This window comes from Colobus angolensis, unplaced genomic scaffold, assembly GCF_000951035.1.
Source record: "Colobus angolensis palliatus isolate OR3802 unplaced genomic scaffold, Cang.pa_1.0 Scaffold304, whole genome shotgun sequence".
Lineage (NCBI taxonomy): Eukaryota > Metazoa > Chordata > Mammalia > Primates > Cercopithecidae > Colobus > Colobus angolensis.
In genome coordinates this window covers 1,950,711-1,972,023 of record NW_012116311.1, presented here as the reverse complement: position 1 = coordinate 1,972,023, position 21,313 = coordinate 1,950,711, and positions in this window count along the sequence as shown.

Genomic DNA, 21,313 nt, shown 5'->3' with positions numbered 1-21,313 from the left:
GAGTGCAGCGGCACAATCTCAGCTCACTGCAAGCTACGCTGCCCGGGTTCACACCATTCTCCTGCCTCAGCCTCCCGAGTAGCTGGGACTACAAGTGCCTGCCACCACACCTGGCTAATTTTTTGTATTTTTAGTAGAGACAGGGTTTCATCTTGTTAGTCAGATTGGTCTCGATCTCCTGACCTCGTGATCCGCCTGCCTCAGCCTCACACGTTGCTGGGATTACAGGCATGAGCCACCGTGCCCGGCCAATTATATTTAGTTTTATACTTATATGTAACTTTATACATAAAACTACATTGATTGTTCATATAGGCAATCTTAATATGGAATATTACATTGAGATTTCCATTGAGCATATGTTTTTAATTCTCTTCATCATTATATTTCAAGGGAAAAAGTTCATGAATGATAAGAAAAATAGGTTTGCCAATTTTGACAATACACTTTTTTCATAGATGATCTGTGATGCATTATTTATTTATTTTTTTTGAAACCTGATAGTAACTTATTCTAAGAAAGACCATCCAGGAACAATCACTGACATATCTGAGAAAGGGAATTTGTGTGTGGTATCAAGAGAAAAAAGTGGACAATATGACAAATTGTCTTCCAAATACAATTTTATCAAAATACACTGTTTTGTTTTAATTTTTTTACCCTGTTTAGAATTTGAAAAACAGATTTCAATTTGGTTTGAATTACCACTAATTCTTGGAGGGTGTGATAGTAAGTTCAAGATGTCCAGTAATTTTTCACTTTGAGGATCAGGCATCTTATCACAAGAAATCAGAGCCAAGTTATAATCTATAAAGAAAATATTCTTATTTAATTTTGGCTGCAGGCTATCTTCGCATTAGAAAGCCAATAATTCTTTCCAAGAGTCTTTCTAGGATACAACAGGCTTAATGTTTTATAACATGGCTACATGTCTATACGTACAGTTTACAGTTCACAAAACATTATTGTTGCTGTTAAGTCAGGGTTTTTGAAAAGGACTCAAGGAAAAAATGTGTTTACAGATGTTTGGCTGATTTCTTGGACAGGGTTTTCTAAGGGTAGTATTTTAATTGAGTTTCGCTAACTAAGGTCTACTCATCTGCTTAAATCATTTAGAAACTCAATATGGTCAGTATGTTATGAGATAATCTGTATCTCAGGGCCGGGCTTATGTGAGCCCACCTCATAAGAGTCGTATGCGTTATATTTAGTTTCTGGACTCCAGACACTCTGAACTTTTGCCAGGCATAGCCTCACCTCACAACTTTTATACTAGATCTTTCCTGTGTCTGAAATGCTCTGTCTTCAGATCTATGCTTCATTTAGTACAGCTGAAACATCACTGCCTCAGAGAAGCCTTCCCTGATGACTTTATCCAGACAAACCTCTGGCTTGCTTTCTCCACTATTTTTAAATCAATTTACTTTCCCACAAAGCATTTAGTGTTACCTGAAATTATATTTTATTTAATTTTATTTCCAATAATTTTCTTTTCCCCACAACTATGTGAGCAATTTGAAAATCAATTAATGTAATTTATCATATTAACCAATTCAGAAAGAAAAACCAAATAAGCAGTTCAATAGTTATAGAAAAAAAATCAACAAAATCCAACATCCATTCCTGATCAAGCTCTCAGGAAACTATGGATAGAAGGGAATTTCCTTAACTTGATAAAGGGCATCTACACAAAACCTAGAATTACTATCATATGAGAAAATGAACATTTTTTCTCCTAAGAAAAGAACAAGACAAGGATATCTTTTCTCACCATCTTTATACGAAATAGTTCTGGACATGTTCATCTATGTGGAAAATCTGGCACAATCTATAAAAAAATCTACTACAACTTCTAAGAATGTTTAGCCACATTGTAAGATGTGTGTTTGTGTGTGTGTCTATGTGTACCCGTTCTATAAAACTATTAAAATACGTGTATTTTAATGTTTTAAATGTATATAAAACACATTATATATAATGTATTTTTATGTAAGAACCGAACCACAAATTGAAATAAATAAAGCAATGTAATTTTCAAAGGTATCAAGCATATAAAATACTTAAGAAAAACTCTGGCAAAAGAAGTGCAAGACATTTACATTGAAAACTACACAATATTGATGAGCAGTATTGGGAAAAACTATGTAAATGGAGAGACATATCTCATTTATGAGTCAAAAAACTCAACGTTGTTAAAATGTCAGTTCTTTACAAATTAGTCTATAGCTTCAACACAAGTGTAATAACAGTTCAAATAGGCTCTCTTGTAGAAATGGATGAGGAGAGTTTATAGAAAGTAGAATTCACAGCCTGGTGTGGAGGCTCGTGCCTGTAATCCCAACACTTTAAGAGGCCGAGGTGGGTGGATTACGAGGTCAAGAGATTGAGACCAGCCTGACCAACATGGTGAAACCCCATCTCTACTAAAAAGACAAAAATTAACTGGACATGGTGGTGCACGCCTGTAGTCTCAGCTACTCTGGAGGCTGAGGCAGGAGAATTGCTTGAACCCGGGAGGCGGAGGTTGCAGTGAGCCGAGATCGTGCTGCTGCACTCTAGCCTGGTGACAGAGCGAGATTCCGTCTCAAAAAAAAAAAAAGAAAGAATATAGAATTCACTTACTAATATTATTTAGGATTCAAAATTTTAGTATATCATCATATATCATCAAGTCATGTATCACCAAAAAAAAAAAAACTCTTTAATCTTGAATTTGAAAATTTGATTTTTAAGTATCAGTATAAACCCAAGATATGTTTTCTCATAAAAATACCCATTTTCTAGTTCTGAAAGTTTCTAGAAGCCATGGATAACTTACTCCCAATAAACATTTTAAGCACATAGATTTGGAGATTTTAAATCATTCCCTATTAAATAGAATACTATTTCTTGGAGAAATTGTCGATTCTAGATTTAAAGGAGGAAATATATAAGATAAACAGAATATTTCATCATACTGAAAGGTAAGAACACTGAAACCACCTTGAAAAGATCTAACTGTCAAAGGCTGAGGCAATTGGAACGTTAATAAAGATAACTGTAACACACTGAACAGATTTCATATGTTTATGTTCATGAGTTCCTAATGATATGAAAGAAAAGAAAAGAGAGAAAAAAGAGAAATAATTCTACTAGGAAGTCAGAACCACAAAGTTATTATTTTTAATGTGAAATCAACTATGATTTGAAGTTAATCAAGGGAAAAGTCAAAAATAATTATATATTTATTGTTTCTTTTCTATACCATCCATTTCTCAGAGTAACCAAGTAGTTGATGAAGGGATATTCCTATTTCACAGATGTTTGTGAGTTACTCAGTAGAAAATAAATTATAAAATTAGAATATCACCATTTTGCAAACCTTAACAAATTGACAAAATGGGCAATGATCAATGATGACTCCTAATATTACAGACAGAGAGAAGACTCATTGTATGTGCATCACCTATCTACTGATGCATATGCAAACACCTGTGACGTTGCCTTGCAAAAATCAAACAAGCAAACAAAAGTAAAAACTGAACTTGACTCTTAATCAAATCTTTTACCTCAAGCTGGAGCCGATCATAAGACAGAAACCAGACAGTAACTCAGATAAATTGTGATTTAGCTTTTAGTGTACCTATTTAGCAAACAATACATGAAAAAAATACATTGTGAAAAAATGTTTCAATATGACAATAAAGCAATTAAATGTAATCACTTGCTATTAATACATCTTTCTTATCTTTCTTAAATAATGATAAATAAAAATAGTAGGATACCTAATAAAATGTACATAATGTGTTTAAGAAATTAAGCACAAATGTAGTGATAGACTTTATGATTTCCATTATGTAAACCAATGAATGGGTGAAAGTCGATGCCTATTATATAATTACTTTAACTTTTACTTTTAGAAGAGAATTTAAAAGTCTTACAGAGGAATTTGTATTTTGCATTTCTTTAAACTGCTGTCTGCTTCTTTGAAAGCCAAATCTGGCATACTCTTCACCAAGTGGATAGCACCTCCTCTTTGATGGTGCTGAGAGTGTGGCATCTGTGAACTAGACAGTCTCTAGTGCCTTTCCAGGAGCTAATAGAAAAGGTTATAAAAGAACATAATACTTATTTAAAACTAGAGTGACTTTATATCCCCCTCTTTCCCATAAAATAAAGATTAAATCCCTTACCCAGAATTAATTACTTGTAGTGCCCCTTTTACTCCCAATAGTACCTTATTTGAAGGATAAATGGTATGGTGCCACTACATGAAACCTATTTTCTCCCACAGATGAGCAAAATCTATTTCACCTTCAAACTAGATAAAACAAAGGAGGAATAAACCACAGAGTGCAGCCTCCTGCAAAAGCAACAGTGAGGTGCCAATTCCGGAGAAATTTAAGAAATTGTGATTTAGCTTTTAGTGTACCTATTTAGCAAACAATACATGAAAAAAATACATTGTGAAAAAATGTTTCAATATGACAATAAAGCAATTAAATGTAATCACTTGCTATTAATACATCTTTCTTATCTTTCTTAAATAATGATAAATCAAAATAGTAGGATATCTAATAAAATGTACATAATGTGTTTAAGAAATTAAGCACAAATGTATCTGTGAAACATAGTTTAGAAAATAGAAATAACATTGACATTTTAGAATTAGAGGCACTTGAGGCCAGGAGGTTCAGACCAGCCTTGGCAAAATAGTGAGATCCCTGTCTCTTCAAAATATTGTTTAAATTACCTGGACTTGGTGGTGTGTGCCTGTAGTCCCAGCTAGTCAGGAGGCTGAGACGAGAAGATCGCTTGAGCTCAGGAGTTCAAGGCTGCAGCTGGCTAAGATCTCACCACTGCACTCCAGCCTGGGTGACAGAGGAAGACCCTGTGTCTAAATAATGATGATGATAATAACAATAAGTAACTTATTCATTTATACTTAAAAATTTCCATTCTATTGTTAATTGTGGAAAACAAGAGGAGAAAATCACAGAAAAAAAAGAATATAGTCTATCCATATAAAGGTAAAACACGTTAGTATTAAAGAACAACTGTCAATAGTTTACAGCGTGGCATTTTCTCATATCTCTCATCCATCACGCCAAGCACTGTAAGCTATAAATAAGAAAATCCTTTAATTTCAGTTACTGTTAAAATTTTTCTACCCTCAGTTATTAGCTGACATTCATATTGGTTTTTCTCCTCTTCGGGATTTCCAGTTGTCTTACTCTGTATGGAAATATATTTCTTTCACAAGGTTGGTGTACACTGTCTCACACGTCCGTGTGAAGAGACCACCAAACAGGCTTTGTGTGAGCAACATAGCCGTTTACTTCACCTGGGTGCAGGCGGGCTGATTCCAAAAAGACAGTCAGGAAAGGGTGGTGGGATTATCATTCGTTCTTATAGGTTTTGGGATAGGCAGTGGATCTCACAAAGTACATTCTCAAGGGTGGGGAGAATTACAAAGAACCTTCTTAAGGGTGGGGAAGATTACAAAGTACATTGATCAGTTAGGGTGGGGCAAAAACAAATCACAATGGTGGAATGTCAACAGTTAAGGCTACTTTCAATTCTATGGGTCTTCAGTTGCTTCAGGCCATCTGGATGTATACATGCAGGTCACTGGGGATATGATGGCTTAGCTTGGGCTCAGAGGCCTGACATTCCTGTCTTCTTATATTAATAAGAAAAATAAAACAAAATAGTGGTAAAGTGTTGGAGCGGCGAAAATTTTGGGTGATGGTATGGAGAGATAATGGGAGATGTTTCTCAGAGCTGCTTCGAGCAGGATTAGGGGCAGTGTGGGAACCTAGAGTGGGAGAGATTAAGGTGAAGGAAGATTCTGGGGTAAGGGGTGATATTGTGGGGCTGTTGGAAGGAGCATTTGTCATATAGAATTATTAGAGATGGCCTGGATGCAGATTTGTATGAATTGAGAAACTACACGAAAGACACAAGGTCCGAATAAGAGAAGGAGAAAAACAGGTATTAAAGGACTAAGAATTGGGAGTACCGAAGACATCCAATAAGGGAGTGTCCAAGGGGGTTCAGAGTAATTATTTGCTTCGTTGGCGAGTTTTGGGGCTCTATCCTTGAGTTTTTTTATGTTGTCATATACCAGGCCAGATTGATTTAGGTAAAAACAGCACTCTTCATTTAAAAATATACATACACCTATTTCCAGTTAATTTTGCAAGTCAATGCCTTCACGGCTAAAAACAGAAAAAAATTGTTCTTTATAGGCAAATGTGCCACTGCGAAGGACATTTTGGAAAGTTAGTGGTATCAACAGGCCTCTAGTGGAAGTTTGCACTACATTCTTAAAGATGGAAAAGACACATATATAAGAAGCAATACTCTGTTATTGAATATGAAATGGATCTGTAAAAGAGAAAACGATAGAGTCGTTAAAATTAGAGACCCTGATTCTGTGTTTCCATCCTGCCCTGTAACACTGGTATGAACTTGGGTAAGTCATTCACCACCTAGGGGGCTAGTAAGGGACAAAAGGGACAATAACTTGAAAGGGTGTAAGTGCAAAATCTATATATATGTATTACATGTGCTATATATAATATATGTAATATATGTGTGTGTATGTATATATATAGGATGTGCTTTATAGTCTGTATAAATATACACACACATATATAATGATGTATTAAATATATTGTCTATATTAGATATGATGTGTGCCCTACAGGCAACATATATAGACAATATCTATATACATTATATATACAGACTGCAGAGCACATCATTATTACAGAAACATTAAAAAGAAAATACAGAGTATAAGTGTAATAGTATAGACACACATCTAAAAGTAAACAGAAAAGAAGTCTATAAGTAATGATAAAGAGAATAAGATAGAAAAGAACAGGGATTACTTCAGAAAATGCTGAAGTTTTCTTTAGAATTGCAGGGTGGAGGAATGCATAATAACTTCAATTAAACGTGTAGTTATAGAAAACCTTAATTCATTCTTATTTCCCTGTAAATAAGAATAATACGTAGCATAGTAGTGGCAGAATAATCCAGTGCTTTATAATATTTTGAATTGCCTCAAAAATAAGGTGCTGCCTCACCATTCTAACACTGAACCTTCCAGCAGATTCCACCATGGCTGAGGAATGTGGTAATTACAAATTGAGAGGAAGAAATTTTGAAAATGACAAAAATAATTAAAATGACACCGTAAGCATTGAATTTGAAAAGAAAGAAGGAGCTAGAATACTGGGTTACCTAGCCATTGAAATTAGACCCTTATTTAAATCGGAAGTGACAGCTTAGATCACCTAATGTCCAATGCTAAAATTCACTGGGTGCCTACTGTACATGATAAAGATGGAAAATTGAGTAAATCTTTAAGGTTTTGGTCAAGTAGAAAATATTTTCAGATACTAATAAAGTCACTTTTAATGTAGTAAATTGGCCTGAAGAAATTAACACTAAATGTAAAATGCTGTAGTTGTCCTCTGTTAATAAAACAGCTCAAGACTCAATAGAGTGCAATAAGTATAATCAATAAGTTTCTAGAAAATGTCAAGGTCCTCATTATTCTAATTATCACTTTGAAAGTTAGGCGTTATTAGGCCCATAAAAAAGTCAACAAACTGAATGGGCTTTCACTAAAACCCAATGCACAACATCGAGCTTATTTACATGAGGGATTTCACCAAAATCTGTAAAATTAATTCTTGTTCTGGAGCACATCTGAGTGCCTTAAAAGCTTACTTGTGTCTTTCAGTCCTGCTTTGCAACACAGATGAGTTTAGTATTTCAGGAACAGACACTAGGGGAAGTATTGAGCCTGCCAATTCAGAAACAGATACCAGCATGTCCTCAAGTCTTATAAAGACCACCTCTGTGAACTGCGTTAGTTTCACATTAGGCCTTGCTGCCCTGACTTGTGTTGTGTTTTTAGTTTCCGAAGAATGCTAATCCTTTCTAAATGATCTACTGAAAACTGAGTGTTGAAGCACACACGTAAAGTGAAAAGTGCCATTTAGCACATGTATAATTATTTCATGGCATACTGCAAATTAGCAAAGGCAGCTTTTAGCTTTTTAATCTTGTGTATGTTTTCTGGAAGTTGCTTCATATCCTCCTTTTCTGGGTTGATAGCTGCAGAGAAGAAAGGAAGTAGGGTATCAACGATATTTTCATGTGGAATAGCTTTTTAAAGATGGTGTAATAAAATCTCCATTAAAAGTGAACAAACATTGAATTCATTATCCGCAGTATTCAGATCTTAAAAAGAAAAAAAAAAAAAACTAGCTTAACTTCAGGAAATGGTATGAGCAATTATAGCTATTAAATTCACTTTGTAATAAATTTAATCCAGCAGCATATACCATTTAAATCAATACCATGAATGACCATATCATGTGGACATACGTACACATACTCATTTTTAATACTATGTAGTTTTAATCTTATAAATATTCTATATAGTATGTACTAAGTGGAAGAAATGGTGAGTTTATGTGACCCAGTTTTCACCAATATTCTGACATTAAGTAATCTTTATGACAGCATATTAGCTAAAGCTCTAGAAAGGTAGTATGAACTAGTATCTCTGGCCCTAATAATTGATGATAATTCATAATTTTGAAAAAGAGAAAAAAATAAAGAAGTACATTCTATACCAGAAAAATCCTAAATGCCTGTAGTGAGAGCAATTCTTCTGTATTCTGTAGGGAGCTGATCAGAACTCTAAGGGATTTCCCCTTTGTCTCACCACCAGACACCAACATGGTGCAAATAAATTTTAGAATAAGGTAATTTGTTTCTCTGCCCAGATATGGGATAATAGAAGAGAAAGTATTCAGCCTGTTCCCTACTTTTGGCAGGTTAAAATCAGTTGTATTTTTTAGAAAAATTGTGGCAAAAAAAAAGATACATTTCTGATTTCCTGTTTACCTGTCTGCGCAACAACTCGTTGAAAACTGGAACATTATTATTATTATTATTATTATTATTATTTTTGAGACAGAGTCTCGCTCTGTGGCCCAGCCTGGAGTGCAGTGGCCTGATCTTGGCTCACTGTAGGCTCTGCCTCCCGGGTTTATGCCATTCTCCTGCCTCAGCCTCCCGAGTAGCTGGGACTACAGGCGCCCGCCACCTCGCCCGGCTAGTTTTTTGTATTTTTTAGTAGAGAGGGGGTTTCACCGTGTTAGCCAGGATGGTGTCGATCTCCTGACCTCGTGATCCGCCCATCTCGGCCTCCCAAAGTGCTGGGATTACAGGCTTGAGTCACCGCGCCCGGCCCTGAAACATTATTTTTTTACTGACCACAGAACAGTGTTTCTTGTCTAGAACCTTCTGAATGAATGCCGTTTGAATTAATCAAGGCATTAACGAATTTCCCAATAGCCTCTTAGCTTTTATCGCTGTGAAGTGTAGAGATGACAATATGGTAGAAAGGGGAAAATACCTACAACGTTTCTGCTGTGCACTCAGCTCACTCTTGCCCTATCCCCAGTCCCAGCTCTCTCTCAAAGTTGTTTTGTTCTTTACAATCAGTGCTAGTAGGTTTTCATCTTTCACTGGAAAATTGATGATGAGCAATATCCAGGAATATGTTTAGTGTGTAATTCTTTGCCAAATGTCCACCATCTGCCAAGCATTGTATCTGGGAATATTAACAGAGATTTAGAAGATAATATTTTATGCTCTTTGACAATTTATTTCTGTTTATAATAACACCATTAAAATATTTGCAGAATTTTTAAAAACCTTCTACCATATACTGGATATCAATTCTCACAATCACTTTATGAATTAAGTGTTATTATTATTTCTCACTTTCAGATGAGGAAACTAAGGCAAATAAGAATTAATTAACTCCCCCGAATTAATACAGCTAGTTCTTTCAGCACCAGGATCTAGACTGAAGTAGTCTGGCTTTGGAGAAGAGCTCTTAACCAATAAGCTATGTAGTAAAGGTTTTCTGGGTGGTGATGTGAAAGCCTTAGCCATGTTCCGTGGTTTCTGTGAGAAGCATATTTTTATACTGTAATATTGCTCATTCTGTGACTTGGTCATGATTTTCAAGCAAAAGAATCACACATGTGCTAAATCACCCAAAAGAAATATATCAATTTGATAAAAGCTTTTTGTTTGAATTATCAGTTGAACATTATTTATTTACAAGCCTTCAACAAGTCACAGCATTCACACAAACATAGTAATTAATTTTAACTTCCCTTTGTGAACCTAAAATAAAAATGGGGTAATTGATATCTTGGTACACAGAATTCTGCTCTACCTAAAAGCACACTTAACATTTTTCTTTAGTAACTTAAAAGAGCATTTGATAATTCATAAAGAATCCCAAAGCTTATGGCTTTTTGTCTGAAAATGTTGTGGTATGAATTGAATTCCCTCTTACATGCTTTATGAATAAATCCTGTATCTTAGATTGTAATGATGTTTGTTTTTATTTGGCCTTAGTCTTTTTGCCCTTACAAGGAGATTTTAAGATTATGAATATGAAGAGCTCTACAGCAGTCTTTCCCTAGAAGTGAAATGACATCTGGCTAAATGGATTCAGTGGTTTAAGAGATGCCTGTCAGTCATATACTTTTTTTTATGTCCTAACTTGGACATTGTTCTCAGTCAAAATGCTTTATTGTTCTACAATATTTTGCCGTCATTTTTCTGTAAGTATTGTAAAGTCTTTCTCTTTTCACTGTAAGTGTTTAATAGTTCATTCTTTGTTTATCAAATATTTATGAAGAGCCTACTATGTGCCGGTACTGCTTATGAGTTGGCAATATGAAAGTAAATTACATGTTGCATAATTTCTAAATTGCTTGCATGACATAAAATATCAATTAATATAAAATAAGGTATGCAATATATACACATATATACATATATGTGTGTATATATGTGTGTGTATGCATATACTATGAAGTATATATATGTATATGCATATAGATATATATATGTGCTATAAACTTCACAACAAAATAAAAACCTATAATCCAACCAAAGAACAGAATATCATCAAAATCATCAAATTTACATGTCCATTCCCTATTCCATTTTTCCCTGCCTCCCTTCAAAAGATAACCACTATTTAAACTTGTTTTTTTTTAATTTCTTTTTTTTCTCTTGATTCTTCTTATCTTCTTTCTCTTTCTTTAGAAGTTTTAAATATAGGCATATATAACTACTTTCACTGTTTTGTAATATTTTATTCTTTAAAAGGATGCATATTTATCCACCTCCTATGAAAGAAACTTTGAGATATTTTCAGATTTTGCTATTGTGAACAATATTGCAATGAACATTCTTGGGTAGGTTTCTTAATGCATCTTTTAGAATTTCTAGCCTATATGCCACAGTAAAATTGCTATAGATAATGGGAAGATCCACAATTTTAAGAGTATGACAAGTTGTTTCCAATATGATACCAAATTTTACTGTCATCAACCTTGCATAAAAGTCCCCACTCAATGTTTGAAACTCTCAGATACCTTAAATTTTGCACAAATTTAGTGTTTACTAAGTAATATTATAATATGGATGTTTTACAATTTCAGTGGTTTCTAACAAAGTTTAATACCTTTTATATGCATATGGATAGTTATTTCCTCTTCTATGAAGTGCTAGTTCATTTCATTGACTCGCTTCTTTTTTATTTACTATTTTAACATAACATTAAAGCTTTGAATCTATGAAGAAGTAATTTTGATGTATGGTGTGAGTTAGGAAGTGCCATTTCAATTATTTTTTAATGGATATACAATTGGTCTGGCACCATTTGTTTCCTGGTTGATCCACTCCCAAGTATTCTTCAAAGCCATCTTTCTTATATGTCAAATGTAAAGCTGCTTCTGATATCTCTATTCCATTCCACTGGTACTTCTCTATTCCTGTGCCAATAGATCACGGACTTAATTAGCTCTATAACTTGTTTTTATTTTTCTTTTTCAGGAGTACTTGTATTATCATTAGTCATCAAATAATTTTTTAAAATTACATTACATTTATTCACCAGTTTGGAGAGAACAATATTTTTACTGTATGAAATCTTGTTAGATATGAAGGCATTTACTATAATGTCTTAAATAAAGTTTTTATATTTTTATATTTATGAAGGTTTTGCTGTTTTTATTTCTAGTTGCTCTCCTATGATTTCTTCTTAAATCAGTTTTGCTAAGTGATATTTTATAGAATTATAGTCATTTTATATATACATTTTAAATATTTTTAAAACTTTGCTAATTTTAATTGTTTGAACTATCAATATTTGTGAGGCGTGTATTAAAATTTCCCACTACAGTGTATCTTTACAAATTTTTCTCTGGAATTTCAATACAATTTTGTTCTATATATTTTGAGACTTTATTATTTAGTGCATTCCAGATATTCTGTAAATTGAAACTTTCAATTTTCAGTAATTGTATTTAGTATTTGAGGTTGCTTAATAAAGAGGCAGTTAAGATATTTATTATGGGCATATTAGTTAGCCAATGATATCTGAATATATTGTTTGTTCAGAATTAACATATAGCTTGGCATAATAGTTTTTTCTTTTTTTCATTTAACTGCACTAAATCTTTATATTTAATTTTCCCCAAATGTGGTCATTTGCTCTATCTCATAGTAGAAATACTTATCAAATAATAAAAATTAAAATCCTTTCCAATCTACAGAACAAACTTTTAAAAATCTATTTTGAATTCACTATTCATTTATTTAATATTTTAAGCCCCAGCGTCAAGTGATCATGTTACTCAGTCCATGTCATGCAGTTGTCATTGGCTCCTACTTGAGTCCAAATATTCCCTCTCATCTCTCAATCCCGGTTTTATCAACCTCCCTCAACAGGTACTAACATTAGTGAAGTTTGTCTATGTCTCTCAATTGTTTGTTTTCTCACCTATGTATTCCAGAACAAATAATAAATGCCTTGCGTCTATGGCATTTTAATAACTCATTAATGTTATAGATAATTCGTTTTCACATTTTGAGTTGACATTCTTTTTTGTATTTAGTCATGTGTTATTCATATAGTTCATTGCTTTTGACTGCTATGCACTGAGTGCATATTGCAGATTCACAATCCATTAAATTTAATTCATCTCAGTAATGTTTAGGCCATCTCTAATTCTTTGCTTTCACAAACAGTACTCAGCTTGTCTCCTTGAGGCATATCTCCTTGAGGACTAGCATGAACAATTATCTGGGCTACATTTTCAGAGTATAATTGCTGGATCACAAACATTTAATTTTACTATGTACTACCATATTATTCTTCAAATGGCTGCACCAACAATGCTTCAAAATGCATACGCATATTTGAGACTATGGGGGAACACAGAAAGAGAAAAGAGAGCTAGGTGGTAAAAATATGGGAATAAATCTATGCAAAATATGACTGGGACTTTTTTTGGAGTTACATTGAATTTACACATAATTTTAAGGAGAATTAATGTCTTTCAATTCACAGGAAACTTTTCCATGATAAAAAAACTTTTCCATGCTAAAACTCTTCCTATATTCAGATCTTTTATTATCTTTTAATACAGTTTTAAAACACTCTCCACGCCATTGTTGGCATTCTTTGATAATTGCTAAACATCAAATACTTAGTAGACTTATTTTTAGCCATTGAAATACTTATCTTTTTTCTGTTACTTTTCTAGTTGATTATTGCTAATGTAAAAGAAAATCTCTGTTGCAAATGTTGAATGTGTTTTTGTTAACTTTATTATTATAATATTAATTTTAACATTTTGTTGGTTTTCCTGGGTTTCCAATGAAACTGACAATATTATTTACAAAAAACTCATATAAATGACATATACAATAGATACAAATAAGGTAATTAATTGTTTAGACAATTTATAAGAGTGAGTTGATGATCATCAATATCAAAGAAGAATTTTGAAAAAAAAGAGTAAAATACAACAATAAATGTAATATAGTAAACATCAGAGTTGAGTCGGGGCTTGGCATTTCATAATGCCAACATTACTCTAACACTGGGCATTTGTCTTTGTATAGTCTTTCTTAATCATGTCATGACAAAAATAAATATCTCCATTCCTCCAGTGAATTTTTGCACTGGTTGTTTACTGATCCAATTTATGAACAGGCCTTGATATAAAATACATTAGTGAACAGTGATGATGAAAAGGCTCTTTGGTGAAAATACACTTACATATGTGCAATAAATTAAACGATAAAATATTGTCATTTTTTAGCACACTTGCAAACACTCATAAAGCCTAATTCCATTTAAACAATTGCCACAAAACATGTTCAATCTGGCATTGCCTTCTTAGAGCTTGCTTTATGAGCATTGATTAATCCATTTTTAAGATAATGTTGGACATGGATAAGTTATCCTTAGAAACATCTCCTGCAAAATGAAGTTTTTCTCTTATTTGCAAAAATAAAAGAAGTTATGTAGGTGATATATGCTTGAATCTTCCCATTGAAAAATATGTTAGTCTAAGAAAACTCTTTGTCAAGAAAACATATTTTTAACAAAAGGAAAATGATAATTTTTAACAATTAGAGGTTCATGAAAAATAGTCAAATGAGTAACTTCTTTCTTTGCATATGATACTATTAATGGTAAGACTGCATCACCTAAATAAAATTGAATATGAAAAGAATGATCATATTTGAAATACATGCAAAGTGCCCAGAAATATGCCCTAAGTTAAAAAAAAAAGATTATTTCACTATGCTGAATTTTCAATTTAAAGTTTTCAGCTAAATACTAGATATAACATTTTAATCATAATACCATGTTGATGCCATAAAGACTTTTTAAATAAATTTTAAGTCATTAGACTTTGCTTGCAATAAAGATATATAAGCAGTTTCTAGCAATCATATTAATTTAAATTAACTGATCTTACCAACACTCAGCCATTAAGTTATTCAATAAATATTAACATGAGCACCTATACCTGGTCACTGCCCTGAGCAAAGGAGACACAATTTAAGAAAAGATCGACAAAGTCTCAAATAGTGATGACAATCTAGTGGTAGAGATATATAATAAAATAATTATTAACTTTGTAAGTGGCTAAATAAGAAATTTCAGTAAAATACGATGGATAATATGAGAAAAAAAATACAGTGTGCAATGGAAGCACGTTCAAGGGACTCCGACTCCAATCTAGAGGAGATGTTTAAGGGAGAGTCATGAGAAGTCTTTAAGGGCATTGACCTACAGACTAAGACATGTTTGATTTCAAGTTAGGTCAGTAAATGGGGAGAAGGAAGAGGAGAAGGCAAACAATATTCTAAGCATACATGGGCACTGCCTGTTGGAAGTAAAGCAGTGAGACAGAGCCTGGCACAGCTGTGGAGCTGAAATGAGTCCCAGTGACTGTAGCTTGGCAGGAGTAAGAAAATTGCCTAGAAAGTAGTTTGAGGAGGAAGCTACTAGTCAGGTGCTGAAAGTCTCATAAATCCTGTGAGTTCACTAGCAATCTTGGCACCCTAAGGCATCTGAAACATATTTTAATTTCAAGGTCATGCAATGAATGGATTAGAGAGAGCCAAAATGGTAGGCAGGGAATCTGAGAAAGAGAAAATTTTAATAATGATGGACAAGAAGGCACAGTCAATGGAACTCCATGATCAATTAGGTATAGAGGGGTGAGGTAGTGGGAGAAGTCAAAAATAATCCTCAGATTCCTGGTCTTAGAAAGGGGAGAAATATGATACCATTCACTACAATTAGAAATTAAGAGAAGAAGAAATAAAAAAGTTTCGGTTTGGAAGTCACATTTGATGTATCTGGAAGACACTGATATATAGATTTCCACTAAAAAGTGGCAAGCTAGAATATAGGAGAGACAGCCGAGCAGAAAATAGGACTTTGTGAGTTATTCATTAGACTTTGATAGTTGAAGGTGTGTAGGAAGTTGAGATATTTCAGAGACTAGGATAAGAATGAGACTAGGGAAGGCTAAAAAGTATTGAAAAGTGTTTTAAAATGTAGTATTAAGACCTCCAGGCTGGGCGCAGTGGCTCACGCCTGTCATCCCAGCACTTTGGAGATCAAGACGGGCGGATCACGAGGTCAGGAGATGGAGACCATCCTGACTAACACGGTGAAACCCCGTCTCTACTAAAAATACAAAAAATTAGCCGGAGTGGTGACGGCGCCTGTAGTCCCAGCTACTCGGGAGGCTGAGGCAGGAGAATGGCGTGAACCCAGGAGGTGGAGCTTGCAGTAAGCCGAGATTGCACCACTGCGCTCCAGCCTGGAAGACAGTGAGACTCCGTCTCAAAAAATAATAATAATAATAATAATAAAATAAAGAACTCTAGATCTTACCAAATGGTAACATTTCTTAAGAAGTAGTAGGTTTTATTAAAATAAACTTGTCAATATAAAAAGAAGAGAGTAATGCATGAGTATGGTAGCCAGGTATATTTCAACCCTTAAAACCTTCGTATCTATTGAAAAGACCATCCAAAGTGTTATGTAAGTGACCCATGATTTGACTTTTCTTTCAAGATCTTTAAAAAAATCATTGAAAAGTCTTTCTATTGTGTGTGTTTATTTCCAAACAAAAACAATTTAACATACAGAGTAGTTTCCTTCATATTTTTGCTAAATATATATTTGAGTAACGGTCACACTCTGTCCCTCAGGGTGCTGGAGTGCAGTGGTGCCTTCATGGATCACTGTAGCCTCAACCTCCTGGGCTCAAGCAGTCCTCCCACCTCAGCCTCCAGGGTAGCTGGGACTACAAGCTCATGCCACCAACCTGGCCTTTTTTTTTTTTTTTTTTTTTTACTTTTTTGTAAAGATGAGGTCTTGCTAAATTGCCCAGGCTGGTCTTGAACTTCTGGCCTCAAGTGATCCTCTTTCCTCAGTCTTCCAAATTGTCACGATTATAGGCACGAGCCACCACACCCAGCCATATTAAATACGTTTGCTCTGATTTTTTTCAATTTTAAGTCTGTAAAACAAAGCATGGTTTTTTCTTAGTCTGTTTTCGCACTGTTATAAAGAACTACCCGAGACTGGGTAATTTATGAAGAAAATAAGCTTAATTGATTCACAGACCTGCATGACTAGGCAGGCCTCAGGAAACTTACAATCATGGTAGAAGGTGAAGGGGAAGCAAGGACCTTCTTCACCTGACAGCAGGAGTGAGAAGAGTGAAGAGCAAAGGGGAAGAGCCCCTTATAAAACCATCAGATCTCGTAAGAACTCACTCACTATCACAAGAACAGCATGAGAGAAACCACCAACATGATCTAATCACCTCCCACGAGGTCCCTCCCTTGACATGTGGGGATTGTAATTCCCGATGTGATTTGGGTGGGCACACAGAATCAAACGATATGAGTTTTGAAATACAAAAGACCACATTAAAATTGGATGTTTAGCTTAGTTTATTCTTTTATAGTTCTTTATTTAAATAAAATATTAAATAATAATTATAATCAATTTGTAGAAGCCTAGTTTATAAGTGCAAGACTAAGAAAAAAATCCTATAGTTTAAAGAAAGAAAGAAGTCAGGCATATAGTTTTGGGAACGAACTTTAGTCAGAAAACTTACCCTGTGAGATACACTGTAACACAAATCTACATGCCTGAAGACAATTTATTAGTTTATAATAAACATTCCTAGCAATAGCCCAGCTAAAAATCACTAGGGACAAGCTACTTTTGAACATCCTAAAGCTCTCTTTACAGCTTAAGAATGGGGTCAACCTAATTTGTAAGCAATTAAAATCTGTAAACCTACGCATTTTATTCTTTCCTTAAAGCAGACGGAAATGAAAGTATGCACATATAATGTTGAGCAGCTTTGAAGAAATGGACATATAGAGTGGAAAAGTAAGAGAGGCCAGGAATTAAAGTAACTATGTGCCTGGTAAGACAATTATTATTTACAATATTATTAAATATCTTGAAGAAACAGTATATTGTTTTGTGTAATTTTCATTATCTTGTATATTTTTATCTGTCAATCATGTTTAATTCTATCTGGGGTTAAGTTATAATTAATTTTCTGATCCTCTCCTCAGGAACTTTCTCCATTAATTTAAATGCTTAATATTTTGTCAACATGGAACAATAGTCGCTCAACAAACGTAAATTTACTCACTCTTTTCCTTCCTAATTATGCAAATAATTAAAAGATATTAAAGACTTAACATACAATGTAAGCCTGAAAGTTTAAGTCATGCAATTTTGATTCCTTGTTGTAATAAAAAGGATAAACTACTAAAAGATAAGCTGAGTGAAAGGAAGAACACTATGCCTCTGAGAAAGCATTGTGAGCTTTGATGTGAACCTGAGGACAAAATGTATCTGGCACTTTCCAATCCCAAATTGCTACTGTCCACCTATGATTAACACTCTCAGAGACAGACCATATTTATATTCCTAATTAATGCCTTTTATGTTTTCCTCCTTAGCTGTCTGCAGCAAAACTTTGGGGACTCCTCTGCTTCTTGTCAGAAATGATGAAGGAGGTCCAATTTGGTATGCTCTGAAAGTAACACAAAGATTAACTTCATGGGGAACACGTTGCCAACCAAGTCAGAAGCTTTAAGGGAAACTTTGTCCTGATACTGACTCTACTAATGCTTTCCACTGTTCCTGTCTCACAGAGCACAGAATCTGCACCACTGGTGTAAATAAGGAGCAGATAAAGGGGGAACCCAACAGCCTAACAAGACATCCATCTCACAAACCAGGGGATATATTCAGTGTGTGTAGTCTTATATAACTTATTAACAGGTGTTCTGTCTTCTGTCTACCCAGAAAGGAATTATCAAAAAGATAGTATATATTCCATGCTTGCTGAATATAAATACATCATTAGCTTAAAGTTTAAATCATATTTTTTAAATATAGCATGGTTTAGTGGATTATTTGGTTGTGGTATGGGCTATAATTAAAATTACAAATTTAATGTCATTATGTCAAAACACTGTTAAAATAGTTCCCTGATAGTTATAAGGAAACCTCCCAGAAATGCAATATCAATAAGTGAGAAGAAGTGCTTTGTCACTATAATTTGGCCGTAGTAACTCACATTTTAGGAGGATCATGACACCATGCTTCTTCTCTATGTCACACACTGCCGTAACTTCCAAATTTAAGCACTAACAGCTTTTTTTCACTGCTGAAATATGCAGGAATTATCCTGCTATATTATAAAAATTTAGACCATGTCATATAAAAATAAACTAAAAAAAAAAAAACCACAAAAGGTCTGATTGACACCTATAGGGAGATCTAACATGAAAATAAATTGTGTCTTTTCCAACCATTTTGTTTATTCTGTTTCTGCAATAAGTCAATATTGTGTTCAATTAGAAATAGGATATAAGCTCTTATTAAACACTTTCAGGAAGCATGATATTGAAATAACATTTCACCTATGTGAATGTGATATTTCTTCAACTTTATTTAGAGGTGTTCAGTGCATGACAAAGAGGGATAAAAAATTGTCTCCATGTGACAGAAAATGTCTCCCTGAATCTATAAGAGCTGACTTTCATTTCCAAGTTTGTCTTTGCTTATTTGTGGAAGAAACAGTTTTGTTGAGAAATGGAAGTTGGTTCTTTCACTCAGGACTTGATACTTATAACATTCAAAAGGCTTAGAGACTTTCGATAGGTAAACAAGATCACTCAGATTCATAAGCTGATAGAAAAAGATAAACTTAAACATTTTTAGATTAAGTATTTTATCAATTCCGTTAAACATTCAACTATCTCTCATATACAAAAATTCAAAGGCACAAACAAAACCACAAAAATTTAGGATAATTATAAATTGGTATTAATAGATTTCAGATCAAACATACACATTCAAATTTTAATATACATTAAACACTTAATATTTTACTTATAGAAATGGTGGTCAATGAATATTTCTTTCTTTCCTCTCTACTTTTTAAATTTGGCTATTTTATAAAATTCATAGTTATTTCTAATTTTATGTTTAGAGTAATTAAATATTTTAATATGCTGTATTTACTAACAGTAGTTGTTCTGATTCTGAGTTTCTCTGGCTGTTACAGATTTTGTTTCCAGTGATGTATTAGTAAACCTTAGTCCTTTATGATAAAACTGATTAATTCATTCTTGTAATTGAAATTTTTAAAAAGTGGACTTATTTGAATGATCAATTCTCTCTATGCTTTGAATACTATGCTTTGTATTTTTAAAGACCTTACTCAGTAACCCATAGAAAATTACACTAGATCATTACTTCTTATAGCAATTTATCGAATTTGGAAAATATAGAATTTTAAAATAGAAAAACAGAAGATATAATTGCAGCCCTGTTACTTAGCAGTAAAATTCCATCAGAAAATGCTCCTGACTTGTGTAAACCTCAATCTTCTCATTTATAAAGGGGATGTAGAAGATAAAGTGGCAATGAGTCTCTCTTCCCAGTATTAATTCTGCTGGTTACTAAGTATAGCCAACATGCTCTTGGAGATGAGGTTGACTCAGCTATCAGTTTGAAGGATTATATTAGTAATTCCAATTAGACTTACTGCTTCTGATAACCTCATCCTAACTCGCTATGACTCCCTCTTAACACAGAGAATGGTTCAGGTGATTCAATCCAGACCAAATAGACAAAAGGGGAATTTTTCTGGAAGCTCTGGCCCAAACAACATTAACAACAAACGATAAGAACCAGCATTCTCTCTGCATTCTTCTTTCTTCATCTGCCTTCTTGATGCTTGTAGCATGCTGCAGATGCAAAGCAACAAAAAGTGCTGCAGTCATTTTGTCACCATGAAGTACCAGCTTTAGGGTAACAATGCTATCATAACAGGCAGAGCAGAGAGACAAAAAGAAACTGGGTCTTTGAAGTCATGACTGAGTCACAAAATCAAACTGACCAACTCTAGACTTCCCTGTTACATATGTCAATAAATTCCCACTATTTTAAAATTGCACTTAAAGTGTTTGTTTTTTCTGTTGTTATTGTTTTGCCAATTATTTTCTACTTTCATCAGCAGAGTAATAACTGCCAAAAAGATACAGTTTAAACCAATGATGTATTTTATTCATTTTCTATCATCAAAAAAGGAAAAAGAAAAGTCTTTTTGTATGCTTCTCATTGTATATGCCCTTCCAAATGTTCTCTTCCCTCACTGCCACCTGTTTCTATGCCTTAAAAGATGCACTTTTGTGGATAATATCAAAATGTGTCCCCTGCCCACTGGCTTCTGTTGAGATCTGGAAGGCCAGCAGCAGATTGAAAGCAGGAGGAGAGATGAGGTTATGTTTGCCTTGGCATCCTGCCTAAGCACTGGCATCGAGCTGAATGTGTCCCTCCACTGAT